This window comes from Ranitomeya variabilis, chromosome 1 (genome assembly GCF_051348905.1).
Source record: "Ranitomeya variabilis isolate aRanVar5 chromosome 1, aRanVar5.hap1, whole genome shotgun sequence".
In the NCBI taxonomy this organism is placed as follows: Eukaryota; Metazoa; Chordata; class Amphibia; order Anura; family Dendrobatidae; genus Ranitomeya; species Ranitomeya variabilis.
The window spans coordinates 393,363,028-393,378,042 of NC_135232.1; the positions used below are offsets into that span (position 1 = coordinate 393,363,028).

General features: G+C 44.3%; 1 protein-coding gene across 3 annotated transcripts in view; it reads left to right on the plus strand.

The window, feature by feature from the left end:
* The window catches only part of KANK1 (KN motif and ankyrin repeat domains 1), a 356,154-nt gene that overhangs the window by 102,326 nt on the left and 238,813 nt on the right, over positions 1 to 15,015 (plus strand). For all 3 annotated transcript variants that reach the window (XM_077249101.1, XM_077249105.1, XM_077249102.1), the window contains one exon: positions 11,876 to 11,926. The gene's annotated coding sequence lies outside the window, so the exon portion shown is untranslated. The remainder of the gene's footprint in view (positions 1 to 11,875; positions 11,927 to 15,015) is intronic.

Here is a 15,015-nt window from a genome sequence, read left to right on the forward strand (position 1 = left end):
TTTTTTTTATTATTATTATTTTTAACACTAGATCTTTTTACTATTGATGCTGCATAGGCAGCATCAATAGTAAAAAGTTGGTCACACTTGTCAAACACTATGTTTGACAAGTGTTACCAACCTGTCAATCAGTTTTCCAAGCAATGCTACAGATCACTTGGAAAACGCTAGCATTCTGCAAGCTAATTACGCTTGTAAAACGCTAGTGTTTAGCGGGATAATGCATGCTAATTCCGCATGCGTTTTACCCGCGCCACAGTTGCGGAATTGCTGCGGAAATTTCCACGGCAATTCCGGATGTGTGCACATAGCCTTAACCTGCAGATTCCTATATCTGCAGGTTAACAGCGTTATTCCTGGTGACAGGTTCCCTTTAAATAATAAAAAAAATAATATTTATACATGTTTGGTATCTGCTTACTCGTACTGACCTAGGGAATCCTATTGGCAGGTCAGTTTTACCATATAGTGAATATGGTAGATAAAATGGCAATTTATTTAATTTTTTTTTTCTCAATATCAAAGCACTTTACAGGAAAAAATTTCTAAAGTAATTTGTGTTCTTCAAAAGTGGAACTAAGGCTGGTTTCACATTTGCGGTTGTGTCCGCAGCATTTGTGCCGCAATTTTCCACATGCGTCGTGTATTCCTATATTTAAAATTGGGGACGCATGTGTCTGCGATCGGTTGCGTTTTGCCGCGTTTGACGACACATGCTTCGTTTTGTCGTGTGCGGTAAGCGCTACATGTTGTAATTTTGGAGGCGTCAATTTGCCGCCTAGAAACATATGCGGTTGTTAGCGGCATGAATGTGGAAAAAAACGCATTGCTGTCTATGTGAACCCATGCGTTCGCAAGCACATGCTTTTGCTTGCGTTTGTGAACTCATGTGTTGCACCACACGAAAACATGTCTAGACACTGATTAGCCACCCCCCACATATAAATACCCAGCAGACAGACAAGCAGAGCAGACGTAGGCAAGAACCTTGGAGGAAACAAGATACTGAACAATGTGAGTATATCCTAGCCCAATGTCTTTATTTTCTATTTTCTGTCTCTATATGTCCTAATTTCTGCCATTTTTTTCTTTCTGCATGCATCAGAATGTCATCATCTTCTGAGGAGGAGCAACGGCCTGGGCCTGCACAAGCCGAACATGTCAGTGAAGTGAGTACTCACCTCCTCAGATTGGTAAGTATTCACTGTCACATCTACACATATGACAATTTTTTTTTTTTTTCCTTTTTTTTAGAGCACTTCTTCCACTGTGGCAGAGGCTGAGCAGGAGCAGCGGGGTCACGGTCGGGTGGCAAGGCGGCAGCGTGTACGTATACCTGGCTGACTGTTTATTGCATCGTCACTTCACTATTCTTGAATATTCATTTCTTTACTTTCCTCTTTTTTTCTTCTTGACTCCTTTCTATTCTTGAGTTTCAATATTCATGCCAGTTTTCTGTCTCTTGTCTTCTTTCTTTTCCTTATGTTAATCTCTCCAACATTAATGTCTTTATTTATTTTTTAGGTTCCAGAACGGGATGAGGACCTCATTGACAATTACATCCTTATCTCCCTGGTCCATGAGCGAGTCCTGTTGTGGGACACCCGGGTTCCGCAGCACTCGGACAATGTGATGATCCGGCGGCTATGGAATGAGGTGGCCAAAGCGATGTGGGATGGCTGGGACAACGCCCCCCCGACTTGGGTCTGAAATGCATTTTGTAAGTATTGCAATGCAGTGTGATGCAGCAGTGACCTTGGCCGGGATCACACAACTGTGTGTGATGAGAGAAACTCAGGAGTTTCTCTCATCACACACAGTTGTGTGATCCCGGCCAAAAGTCCATTGTCTAACCATTCTTTTTTGTTTTTTCAACAGTGCTCAAAGTCAAAACACGTTGGCGTTCGATGAAGGATCGCTTCAACAAGGACCTTCGTCAAGAGAGCCGGGTTCCTAGTGGCAAGGATCCGAAAATATAAATACCACTGCATCCTGGCATTTTTGAGACTGGTCCTTGCCCAGCGAACGTAAGTATTTTTTTGGTGTATTAGGTTGTGTTGTATTGCCTTAATCTGTATGTTTCTATTCCACAGGAGTTGGCGCTTAACTTTTGTAAATGTTTGGTATTATTTTTTTTTTTCTTCTTCTTTTTTCACAGCACATGGAGCAGCACTCTTGACCCTGGTTCTGCAGCGGTCCTTCGTCGGACAGCCATGGATCCGTCCCAGCCATCCAGCAGCGCTGCAGCAAGTGGGCCTGCCACACTGGACTGGAGACCAGGAAGCTGGTCCATCAGGTGTTCCCCTGTCCCAGTCCTCTGCCTCTGCCCCTTTTTTTATTTTTTTGGGCTCTTCCCGGCAGCGGCAGAGGGCCTCGGACTGGTCACTCATGCCCGAGTTTTTGCACTTGAGCTCGGTTTTTCATGATGGACTCAAGGCGATGGGTGACCAACTGGATACTGCCATTAGCCATATGAATACACGTATCCGTGAGGTTACCAAAAGCCTTGACCAAGTAAAAGCCGACCTTCAGAGGCCAGCACATCATTTTTTCAATCAAATTGAACAGGGCATATCAGAACTCCTTACTCCTGATCTCCAGCTTGGTGTTATGCAGGCCTGCAATGCTGCTTACGTGCAGGCTATGCAGCAGAGTATTTTCAGCAGACAGTGGCGGCATATCCACCTGTGCCAACACCGTCACACTTGACATCAATGCCGAGCTCTGCTTCATACCACTGCACGGCCACCTCCATTCCAAGCACTGCCGGACACCACTACAGCACCACCATGCAGAGTGCTGTAGGACAGCCCACCGCCACCACCATTACAACTGCTGTTCATGCTTGGACCTCCTCCACTGCCACCAGCATGCAGCAACAGCAGCACCCGGACCCTGGAATGGCTTTCCGCACCACCACCATGCAGCAGCAGCCGGACCCTGGCATGGCCTTCCCCACCACCACCATGCAGCAGCCAGACCCTGGCATGGCCTTCCCCACCACCACCATGCAGCAGCCAGACCCTGGCATGGCCTTCCCCACCACCACCATGCAGCAGCAGCCGGACCCTGGCATGGCCTTCCCCACCACCTCTAAGCAGCAGCAGCAGCCGGACCCTGGCGTGGCCTTCCCCACCACCACAACCATGCAGCGGTACACGGACACTGACAGGTCGGCCACCATGACCAGGCCGCAAGAAATGAGCCCACCGAGGCTCCCCAGACTGCAGCGTCGATCCCAAAAAGGGAAAAAAAATAAAAAGCAGTGGACTATCTTGATTCCTCGCCCCTCACCTCCCAAAGTGTCTGTAATGTCAGGTTTGTCTCACCCTTCCAGTGTGTCTCTGTCCTCTCATGCGTCAAGCACCATCCCTGAACTGGACGCGTTTCAAGCACGCATGGTGCTCTTTGTCCACAGCATAAACTTGAATAGCCCAGCAAGTCATATAAAAACAAATTTGACAGGTGAATAGCAATTAAAATAATTAACCCCGCCTTAACAAATCCCATTGGATATCTAGAACATGTGACCTTAGGATAAGTAAAAAACACCAAAATCATTAAACACAATTTATATGCACATATCAAGAATACAGCACAGCTGAGTGTACTTACCAACCTGAAAGAAAAAAGAAGAAAAAAATAAATAAAAAAAAGACAGATTTAGGGAACATTTATTGGATATTGTCCAACCAACATTACGTCATGTGTCAAATGTATCAAGACATTTCATTAACAAACATGACAGACATACAAGTCATTTAAAGGTCTATGCGATAGAACAAATGTATAAAAATATACGAGGCGGTGACAGAGAAAGCAAATTACGTGACAGAGAGGCTTTCTGGATTTATCTATTGAACACCAGAGTGCCTACAGGGTTAAATCTTAGAAAAGAGATGATGTTGCACTATTAATATCTTATTATTGCTTTTGCATATTGTATTATATATATATATATATATATATATATATATATATAATTTTTTTTTTTTTTTTATTTCTTTTTAGCAAACTGTGAAGATTTCAGCAGTCCCAGGGTCTATATATAGATATCCCATAATACACGCCCACTGTAGTCCCATTGGCGGTGTCAGGTTATCTAGATTTTTCTCCTGTTAAATTTTCCACCATGCGCACAGAAAATGCAAACGCATGCAAAACGCATGAAAAAGCGTGTAACTGCCGCGTTTTCTTAACCACATGCGTTATCTTATGCGTATAAAAAACACTGCATTTGTACGCGTTTCCATGCGGTTTTTCCTGCATTTGCGGTTGCGTATTAAACGCTGCGGATTCAAACGCAAATGTGAAACTAGCCTTAGCCTGCAAAAAAACAAGCCCACATACAGCTATATTCACAGAAAAAAAAAAAGTTATGGCTCTCGGAACAAGGGAAGGGATAAACAGGGAAAAAACAAAAAATGGCTCTGGCATGAAAGGGCTAATAATTATAATAATAATCATATTTTGGGATTTCTGTAATCGCAATCCTTTTTTCTCACCCTACAAAGCATTTTTGATACATTACATACATTATATCTTAAATTAAAGGGATTCTGTCACCTAATTTTGGGCCTATATCTGCAGCCACCGCCATCAGGGGCTTATCTACAGCATTCTGTAATGCTGTAGATAAGCCCCCAATATAACCTGAAAGGTGAGAAAAACAAGTTAGATTATACTCACCCAGGGGCGGTCACGGTCCGATGGGGGTTTCAGGTCCGGGTCCGGTGCCTCCCATCTTCATACGATGACGTCCTCTTCTTTCCTTCCTGTCGTGGCTCCTGCGCAGGGCAGAGGAAAGTACTCTAGTGCACAGGCACCGGGCCTCTCTGACTTATCCCTGCACACTGCAGTACGCCTGCGCAGGAGCCGCGACAGGAAGCAAAGAGGACGTCATCGTATGAGGATGGAAGGCGCCGGACCCGGATTGCGACACCCATCGGACCGGACTGCCTTGGGTGAGTATAATCTAACCTGTTTTTCTTACCTTTCAGGTTACATCGGGGGCTTATCTACAGCATTACCGAATGCTGTAGCTAAGCCCCTGATGCTGGTGGATGAAGCTTATAGGGCCAAAATTAGATGACTGATTCCCTTTAAAGGGCAGCATTAGAAAATACAGGCCTTTGTACACTTATGACGTCCGAAAATAAAACAAAAGTGATGTCTCTCAGAAGGTGTGGGTGAATAACTGAATGTTGTATCATGAGGAGTTAACAACATTAGAAGCCCTGACTTCTGCATGGGTCTAGGGGCAGTAGTGATGAGTGAGCGTGCTGGGATGAGGTTTATCGGAGCATGCTCGGGTGCTAACGGAGTGTCTTCGGCTTGCGGCTGTCGAACAGTCAAGAGACATGAAGCCGCAGGGTCTCTAATCTATCTGAACATTCAGTGTTCATAATTCGTGGTTGTTGCTGTTTGTAAGTTACTTTGTGCCTTTCTGCCCACTTGTACAAGAACGTTTTTTTTTTTTTTTCTCCCTCTTTCTGCCTCTGGTATTCAGTTTCCTTTCACTAAAGACACAAGGTTGTCATGGTTCCAGCTGCCGGTAACGCCATCTCGCATCTCGGCCTTGTATTAGGTTACGGTGCCTGTGAATGAGACAAACGCGCGTTGGTCTCAGGTAGGGACACTCACTGATGCAAACCTGCTGATTCTTCACATGCTTGGATGAGTTTCAGTCTTTGAAATACATAAAAATTATATATAGCTGGATAGTGTGGTTCTGTGTAACAAAACTGGTTGGATTAGCATGCTAGAATAATTGTGCCCAAACGGGAGGAGTTGTAACTGGGTAGAGTCAAATATTGGGATTGTGTGAGCTTCGAGCAGTGCACAGGCCCCCTTGACTTTCCATGGAGTCCTTACTCCGCTCTGAGCGCATACTCCTGGAAGGGTCACTACTTGTGCCTGCTGAGTGATTGTGTGAGTGTACATGGCCCCCCATAGATCTGCAGTTCAGCTAAGTTGGGGTCAGATGTCAAAGAAATAAAACATAGTTACGAAAGCAATTGTTATCATCCACCTTTCGTGTCTCCCCTTTTCCTCATAGATTGTAAGCTTGCAAGCAGGGCTCTCATTGTATCTGTTTTGATCTGTGTGTTTTTTTGTTATGCTGTAATGTCTTATTGTCTGTACAGATCCCCTCTAGAATGTAAAGTGCTGCGGAATATGTTAGCGCTACGCTTTTGCATAGTTCTAAAAAGAAACCACCTATGATAATTTTGTTTTGTTCCCATTAGTACATTTCAGATGGTCAGTGTTCTAGGAACAGGATGCTGGCTCAGTGGTTAGCACTGCTCCTTTATAGCACTGGATTCCAGAGTTCAAAAACCCCACTTAGTCTACGTTCACATTAGCGTTCGGCGCCGCAGGGTCGGGCGCCGCAGCGTCGCCGCATGCGTCATGCGCCCCTATATTTAACATGGGGGTGCATGGACATGCGTTGTGCTGCGTTTTGCGACGCATGCGTTTTTTTGGCCGCAAGCGTTGGGCGCAGAAAACGCAGCAAGTTGCATTTTTTTTGCGTCCAACTTTCGGCAAAAAAGGACGTATGCGTCGCAAAACGCAGCGTTTTAGCGTGCGTTTTGTTGCGTTTTTGTTTTAATTGTGAACGTAGCCTTACCAGGCTGCTTTGGTTAAAGAAGCGTCAGGTCACATATTGATTCTTCAGATGGCTTTAAAAGCTGTGTGTAGTTCATTGTAATAAAAATTATTGGATTTGCAGGTAGAAAAACTGCGCAGTCGCATGTGTGAGCATTCAGCGGTGCCGTATGTGAGATCACCAGAGCTGGTGAACTCCGGTGAACTCTCTCACGGCAGCTCAGTGATACACTGACAGGAGGTAATCGCTCCCACAGTGTATCGCCTTCTGTCTTTGAGAGCAGTCACACCATTTTCTGCTCTGCAACTGATCAGGATCGTTGTGGGACATTATGGATTATCTTCTCTGCGGACAGGTAAGTAATATTGTGGTTTATTTTATTTTTGTTGCAGGAGACGTTGGCTTCGGTGGATTAGGCGTTCGGTAAGTATGGTTTAATTAAGATTCATGACATGCGCCGTACTAGTACGGCGCATGTCGTGTCTCCCCCTATGATGTGGGCTCCGGCGCTGAGCCCACATATAAGTTGCCACATGTCAGCTGTTTTGCACAGCTGACATGTGCACGCAATTGCGGCGGGTGAAATCGCGATCCACCTGCCGCTATTAACTAGTTAAATGCCGCTGTCAAACGCTGACAGCAGCATTTAACTACTGCTTCCGGCCATCGGGCCTGAAATGCATGCATCGCCAACCCCTGTCATATGGTCAGGGGTCAGCGATGCGTCGGCATGATAACCTGAGGTCTTCCTATGGTTGTTGATGCCGGCTTGCTGTGAGCACCACCCTGTGGTAGGCGCTCATAGCAATGCTGTAATTCTGCTGCATAGGAGCGATCTGAGCATAGCTTCTATGTAGCAGAGACGATCAGGCTATGCCAGCTTCTAGCCTCCCATGGAGGCTATTGAAGCATGGCAAAAGTAAAAAAAAAAAAAAAAAAAAAGTTTTAAAAAATATGAAAAAAATTAAAATATAAAAGTTTAACCCCTTCATGACCGTGGGATTTTTCGTTTTTCCGTTTTCATTTTTCACTCCCCTCCTTCCCAGAGCCATAACTTTTTTATTTTTCCGTCAATTTGGCCATGTGAGGGCTTATTTTTTGCGGGACGAGTTGTACTTTTGAATGACACCATTGGTTTTACCATGGCATGTACTAGAAAACGGGAAAAAATTCCAAGTGCGGTGAGATTGCAAAAAAAGTGCAATCCCACACTTGTTTTTTGTTTGTTTTTTTTGCTAGGTTCACTAAATGCTAAAACTGACCTGCCATTATGATTCTCCAGGTCAGTACGAGTTCATAGACACCTAACATGACTAGGTTATTTTTTACCTAAGTGGTGAAAACAAATTCCAAACTTTGCAAAAAAAATAAATAATAAAATTGCGCCATTTTCCGATACTCGTAGCGTCTCCATTTTTCATGATCTGGGGTCGGTTGAGGGCTTATTTTTTGCGTGCCGAGACGGCGTTTTTAATGATACCAATTCGGTGCAGATGCGTTCTTTTGATCGCCCGTTATTGCATTTTAATGCAAATCGCGGCGACCAAAAAAACGTAATTCTGGCGTTTCGATTTTTTTCTCGTTACGCCGTTTTGCGATCAGGTTAATGCTTTTTTTTTATTGATAGATCGGGCGATTCTGAACGCGGCGATACCAAATATGTGTAGGTTTGATTATTTTTTTATTGATTTATTTTGATTGGGGCGAAAGGGGGGTGATTTAAACTTTTATATTTTTTTTATTTTTTTCACATTTTTTTTTACTTTTTTTTTTTACTTTTACCATGCTTCTATAGCCTCCATGGGAGGCTAGAAGCAGGCACAACGCGATCGGCTCTGCTACATAACAGCGATCATCAGATCGCTGTTATGTAGCTAAAATGCAGGTGTGCTGTGAGCGCCGACCACAGGGGGCCGCTCACAGCCACCGGCGATCAGTAACCATAGAGGTCTCAAGGACCTCTATGGTTACAATATACAAGCATCGCCGACCCCCGATCATGTGACGGGGGTCGGCGATGCGCTCATTTCCGGCCGCCCGGCCGGATGCGGTAGTTAAATGCCGCTGTCTGAGTTTGACAGCGGCATTTAACTAGTTAATAGCAGCGGGTGATCGCGATTTCACCCGCCGCTATTGCGCGCACATGTCATCTGTAAAAAACAGCTGACATGTCGCGACTTTGATGTGCGCTCACCGCCGGAGCGCACATCAAAGCAGGGGACCCGACATCGGATGGTATAGTACGTCCGATGTCGGGAAGGGGTTAAATCACCTCTGGAATTTTTTTTTCCCGTTTTCTAGTACAACACATGGTAAAACCAATGGTGTCGTTCAAAAGTAGAACTTGTCCCGCAAAAAATAAGCCCTCACATGGCCATATTGACGGAAAAATAAAAAAGTTATGGCTCTGGGAAAAACAAAAACGCAAAAACGAAAAAGGGCTGCGTCTTGAAGGGGTTAAAGGAGTATATGCCATTATTTCAAATATATGACTTTATTCTGGGTGTCTGTGTTTTTTATACAATGTTACTATGGGGTGATTCCGCACAGTTCAATGAAAACCTGCAGAATCACCTGCGTTCAAAAGTTGGCAGCACTTCGGACGCAGCAGACATGTGCTTGCGGCCAGAGTGCTATAGTTCAATGTTTCTGATGTTCCGTCCACACCCTTCTTACAAGCGTGCTGCACTGACTGCTAAATCGTCAATACCTTTTTTTTTTCTTCTTTTGCATTCTCTCTTTTCCTTTAAAGACTTTTGGCATTAAGCCTCGTGCTGTACTACAAGGGGATGCCACCGTAGTCCTGGCAATTAATGAATCTAAAGGAATTGTCTTTGTTTGTATGGTCACAAAGAGGACAGTATAAATCAGCAGGGAAAGCAAGAAATATGTAGTCTGAATTTCCTGTGCCTGGAAAGCGTAATCCCATAAACTATAAAAGAGCCTTTTCTTTTCAATGTTCAACCTGAGGGAAAGTATAGAAGCGGCATTCTAGATTGTGTTCATTCTTCTCCATGGACTTAGCTTGTCTTGCCTTTTTTAAAGGTCACCAGTCCTTCATTCTGCTATATACATGGTTAATACCAACTACAGCCACTTACAGCTTACAGTCATGGAATAAATGTCAGCTCATGTGACGGAGACTGTCAGAAAGCTGAACTTCATACGTAAGGAAGCGTCACACCTAATATACTGCTGCTACTTTTTTGTTCGTTTTTTTTACCCCCTCTTGTACTGTCAATGCTCCTTATGGCTATGCATTTAAAACGTATTGTATATAGACCCTTTTTTCTGTGTGTGTTTTTAAATTCATGTTTTATACATAGTTTTAGGCATGGCTGAGATATATCAGCCATGTACTATACAGATTACACCGTACAGTATATTTTTATGATCCTAATTATGCCCATGTACAGGTGCTTCTCACAAAATTAGAATATCATCAAAAAGTTAATTTATTTCAGTTCTTCGATACAAAAAGTGAAACTCGTATATTATATAGTCATTACAAACAAAGAGATCTATTTCAAGTGTTTCTGTTAATGTTAACTAGTTGGCCCTTGCAAAATTTTCGCACATTGGTTGTCAGGGGCGCAGGCAATTTTTCAGGAAAATCAAGCTGGTCAAATGTTAACGTATTTAATGAGATGCTGAACAGAGATGTATTTATATATGTAGATTGGTAATACAATAAATTGGTTTGATAAGTAGAGGCAAAAAAAAATGTCGAGGTGGTGCCACCTACAGGTCTTTGTTTTTTTCCTCAGGTTTCTGAAAATGAGTGTCTAAACTGTATTTATTGATCAAATCGTGAATATGTGGTTTGTTTGTGTCTTTTCCTGTTGAAGGGGGCAAGTTTACCTTTCAAATGGTGTATTATTTGTGTGTGTGTGGGGCGAAGCAATCACTGAAAAAAGCAGTGCATGTTTACAAATGTGTTTGCTTATGTGACTCACCTGCAGTGAAGTGTGCAATCCTCCAATGTGGCTGAAATCTGCTGGGCAAGGAGTTCGGCAAGCTGGAAAGCCCCCAAGGCAAATGTTAGGATTTGTTTGTGATGTCTGTAAGGCCTCTTTCACACTTCCGTCGTTTTGTGAAAAAAAACGGTTCCAGCAAATGGTGCTGCTGGATCTGTTTTTTTCTCATAGACTTGTATTAGCGATTGATTGTGACGGGTGGCCACACGTTTCATCCGTCGTGCGCTGGATCGTTGTAAAATGGCTGTCTGTCGGGCGGAGACCACGCACAGAGGAACATTTTTTTTTTCTGCACATCGGAAAATCGCACAGCGACGGATCCTGCGCTCCCCGTCGTTGGCTATAATGGAAGCTTATGTATGCAGGATCCGTCGCTGACTGTGAAAAGCAGGAATCCAGCGACGGATGCCGTCTTTTCAAACTGAGTATGCGTGGAAGAATTTCCAGCCAGGGGAATATTCTCCCTCTCCCTCTCCCTCTCCCTCTCCCTCTCCCTCTCCCTCTCCCTCTTCTCTCTCTCCCCTTCCGGCAAAATGTTCCTCCAGCTCCAAATGAATAAAAAACACAATAGAACAATGCTCCATGCGGATAACACCATAACCCTAGTGAGTAAAGCTACGCGTTTCGACTGGAAAGGTCTTTGTCAAAGTACCAATACCTGGTTTAAAAACAACAGTATCACTGTGCTTGATTGGCCAGCATACTCGCCTGACCTTAGCCTCAGAGAATCTATGGGGTATTGTCAAGAGGAAGATGAGACCCCCGACCCAAACATGCAGACGAGCTGAAGACTGCTATCAAAGCAACCTGGGCTTCCATAACACCTCAGCAATGCCGCAGGCTGATCTCCTCCATGCCACGCCGCATTGATACAGTAATTGATCCAAAAGGAGCCCCAGCCAAGTATTGTGTGCATTTACTCAACATACAATTCCGTAGGCCAACATTTCGGATTTTAAAATCATTTTTCAAGCTGGTGTTATAAAGTATTCTAATTTACTGAGATAATGACTTTCGGGTTTTCATTGGCTGTAAGCCATAATCATCAACATTAACAGAAATAAACACTTGAAATAGATCACTTTGTTTGTAATGACTATACCTCGTATAATGAGTTATCACTTTTTGTATTGAAGAACTGAAATTCACTTTTTGATATTCTAATTTTGTGTGATGCATCTGTACATGGTACTGAAATCGTGTGCTTCTGGAATATTTATCATATGGAATGAGGAGATGGCAGTGTGTTCACAAATTCTGATTATGGTACGATTTTCTTTTCACTCAGGATGAAAAAACCCATCAACGCTTATGTACCATTAAACCCGCATTACGTCAGGTAAGGGGCTGCATTACTTTGTTGCTGTTCTGTTTTATTACATATTAAGAACTTTTATACTGTTGCACATAATCTTTGATGCCGACGGGGCATCATCCATGTCTTCCCGTATGTCGTTCAAAGATTGTTGTTCAACAAAATATTTGCACAACAGTAATTGATGTTAATGATGTTATTTTGCCAACTTCTGTACAGCCAAGTAACACGCAGCAGTATTTGATATAGCTCAGAGTATTTTGGAAACCTTTATGAAACCAGAGTGAAGAAAGTGTATTGGTTCCGTTGTGTTGTGTGACTAACTCATTTGTTTAACCCCTTCATGACCCAGCCTATTTTGACCTTAATGATCTGGCCGTTTTTTGCAATTCTGACCAGTGTCCTTTTATGAGGTAACTCAGGAACGCTTCAACGGATCCTAGCGGTTCTGAGATTTGTTTTTTCGTGACATATTGGGCTTCATGTTAGTGGTACATTTAGGTCGATAATTTCTGAGTTTATTTGTGAAAAAAATGGAAATTCGGCGAAAATTTGGAAAATGTCGCAATTTTCACATTTTGAATTTTTATTCTGTTAAACGAGAGAGTTATGTGACACAAAATAGTTAATAAATAACATTACCCACATGTCTACCTTACATCAGCACAATTTTGGAAACAAAATGTTTTATTTTTTTTTTGCTAGGAAGTTATAAGGGTTAAAATTTGACCAGCGATTTCTCATTTTTACAACAAAATTTACAAAACCATTTTTTTAAGGACCTCATCACATTTGAAGTCAGTTTGAGGGGTCTATATGGCTGAAAATACCCAAAAGTGACACCATTCTAAAAACTGCACCCCTCAAGGTACTCAAAACCACATTCAAGAAGTTTATTAACCCTTCAGGTGCTTCATAGCAGCAGAAGCAACATGGAAGGAAAAAATGAACATTTAACTTTTTAGTCACAAAAATGATCTTTTAGCAACAATTTTTTTATTTTCCCAAGGGTAAAAAGAGAAACTAGACCCCAAAAGTTATTGTACAATTTGTCCTGAGTACGCTGATACCCCATATGTGGGGGGGGGGACCACTGTTTGGGCGCACGACAGGGTTCGGAAGGGAAGGAGCGCCATTTGATTTTTGAATGAAAAATTAGCTCCAATCGTTAGCGGACACCATGTCGCGTTTGGAGAGTCCCTGTGTGCCTAAACATTGGAGCTCCCCCACATGTGACCCCATTTTGGAAACTAGACCTCCCATGGAACTAATCTAGATGTGCGGTGACCACTTTAACCCCTTCCCGACCTTTGACGCATACGCTGCGTCATGAAAGTCTGTGCCAATCCGACCTGTGACGCAGCGTATGCGTCATGGAATGATCGCGTCCCTGCAGATCGGGTGAAAGGGTTAACGCCAATTTCACCCGATCTGCAGGGACAGGGGGAGTGGTGCTTCAGCCCAGGGGGGGTGGCTTCACCCCCCCCGTGGCTACGATCGCTCTGATTGGCTGTTGAAAGTGAAACTGCCAATCAGAGCGATTTGTAATATTTCACCTAAAAAAATGGTGAAATATTACAATCCAGCCATGGCCGATGCTGCAATATCATCGGCCATGGCTGGAAATACTGAAGTGACCCCCCCCCCCCCACCCCACCGATCGCCCCCCCCCAAGCCACCGATCTGTCCCGTAGTCCCCTCCGTCCTGTGCTCCGCTCCCCCGTCCTCCTGTCCACTCCCCCGTGCTCCTATGTCACCCCCCCGTGCTCCGACGCCCCCCCCGTGCCCCGATCTCCCCCCCCTTATACTTACCGAGGCTCCCGGTGTCGGTCCGTCTTCTTCATGGGCGCCGCCATCTTCCAAAATGGCGGGGGCATGCGCAATGCGCCCGCCGAATCTGCCGGCCGGCAGATTCGTTAGAAGTACATTTTGATCGCTGTGGTAGGTTCTATCACAGCGATCAAAATAAAAAAAATAATAAATAAACCCCCCCCCCTTTATCACCCCCATAGGTAGGGACAATAATAAAATAAAGAAAATATTTTTTTTTCTTTTTCCACTAGGGTTAGGGTTAGAACTAGGGTTAGAACTAGGGTTAGGGTTAGGGTTAGGGGTAGGGTTAGGGTTACGGGTAGGGTTAGGGTTATGGCATGTGCACACAGTGCGGATTTGGCTGCGGATCCGCAGCGGATTGGCCGCGGATCCGCAGCGGATTGGCCGCGGATCCGCAGCGGATTGGCCGCTGCAAATTCGTAGCAGTTTTCCATCAGGTTTACAGTACCATGTACACCTATGGAAAACCAAATCCGCTGTGCCCATGGTGCGGAAAATTCCGTGCGGAAACGCTGCGTTGTATTTTCCGCAGCATGTCAATTCTTTGTGCGGATTCCGCAGCGTTTTACACCGGTTCCTCAATAGGAATCCGCAGGTGAAATCCGCACAAAAAAACACTGGAAATCTGCTGTAAATCCGCAAGTAAAACGCAGTGCCTTTTACCTGCAGATTTTTCAAAAATCGTGCGGAATAATCTTACACAAATCCGCAACGTGGGCACATAGCCTTAGGGTTGGAATTAGAGTTAGGGTTGGAATTAGGGCTAGGGTTGGAAATAGGGATAAGATTAGGCTTGTGGTTAGGGTTACGGATAGGGTTAGGGGTGTGTTGGGGTTACAGTTGTGGTTAGGGTTGGGATTAGGGTTAGGGTTGGGATTAGGATTAGGGTTAGGGTTGGAATTAGGGTTACGGGTGTGTTGGGGTTAGGGTTGTGGTTAGGGGTGTGTTGGGGTTAGGGTTGTGATTAGGGTTATGGCTACAGTTGGGATTAGGATTAGGGGTGTGTTGGGGTTAGTGTTGAAGTTAGAATTGAGGGGTTTCCACTGTTTAGGCACATCAGGGGTCTCCAAACGCAACATGGCGCCACCATTGATTCCAGCCAATCTTGCGTTCAAAAAGTCAAATGGTGCTCCCTCCCTTTCAAGCCCCGACGTGCGCCCAAACAGTGGTTTACCCCCACATTTGGGGTACCAGCGTACTCAGGACAAACTGGGCAACAACTGTTGGGGTCCAATTTCTCCTGTTACCCTTGCAAAAATAAAAAATTACTTGCTAAAACA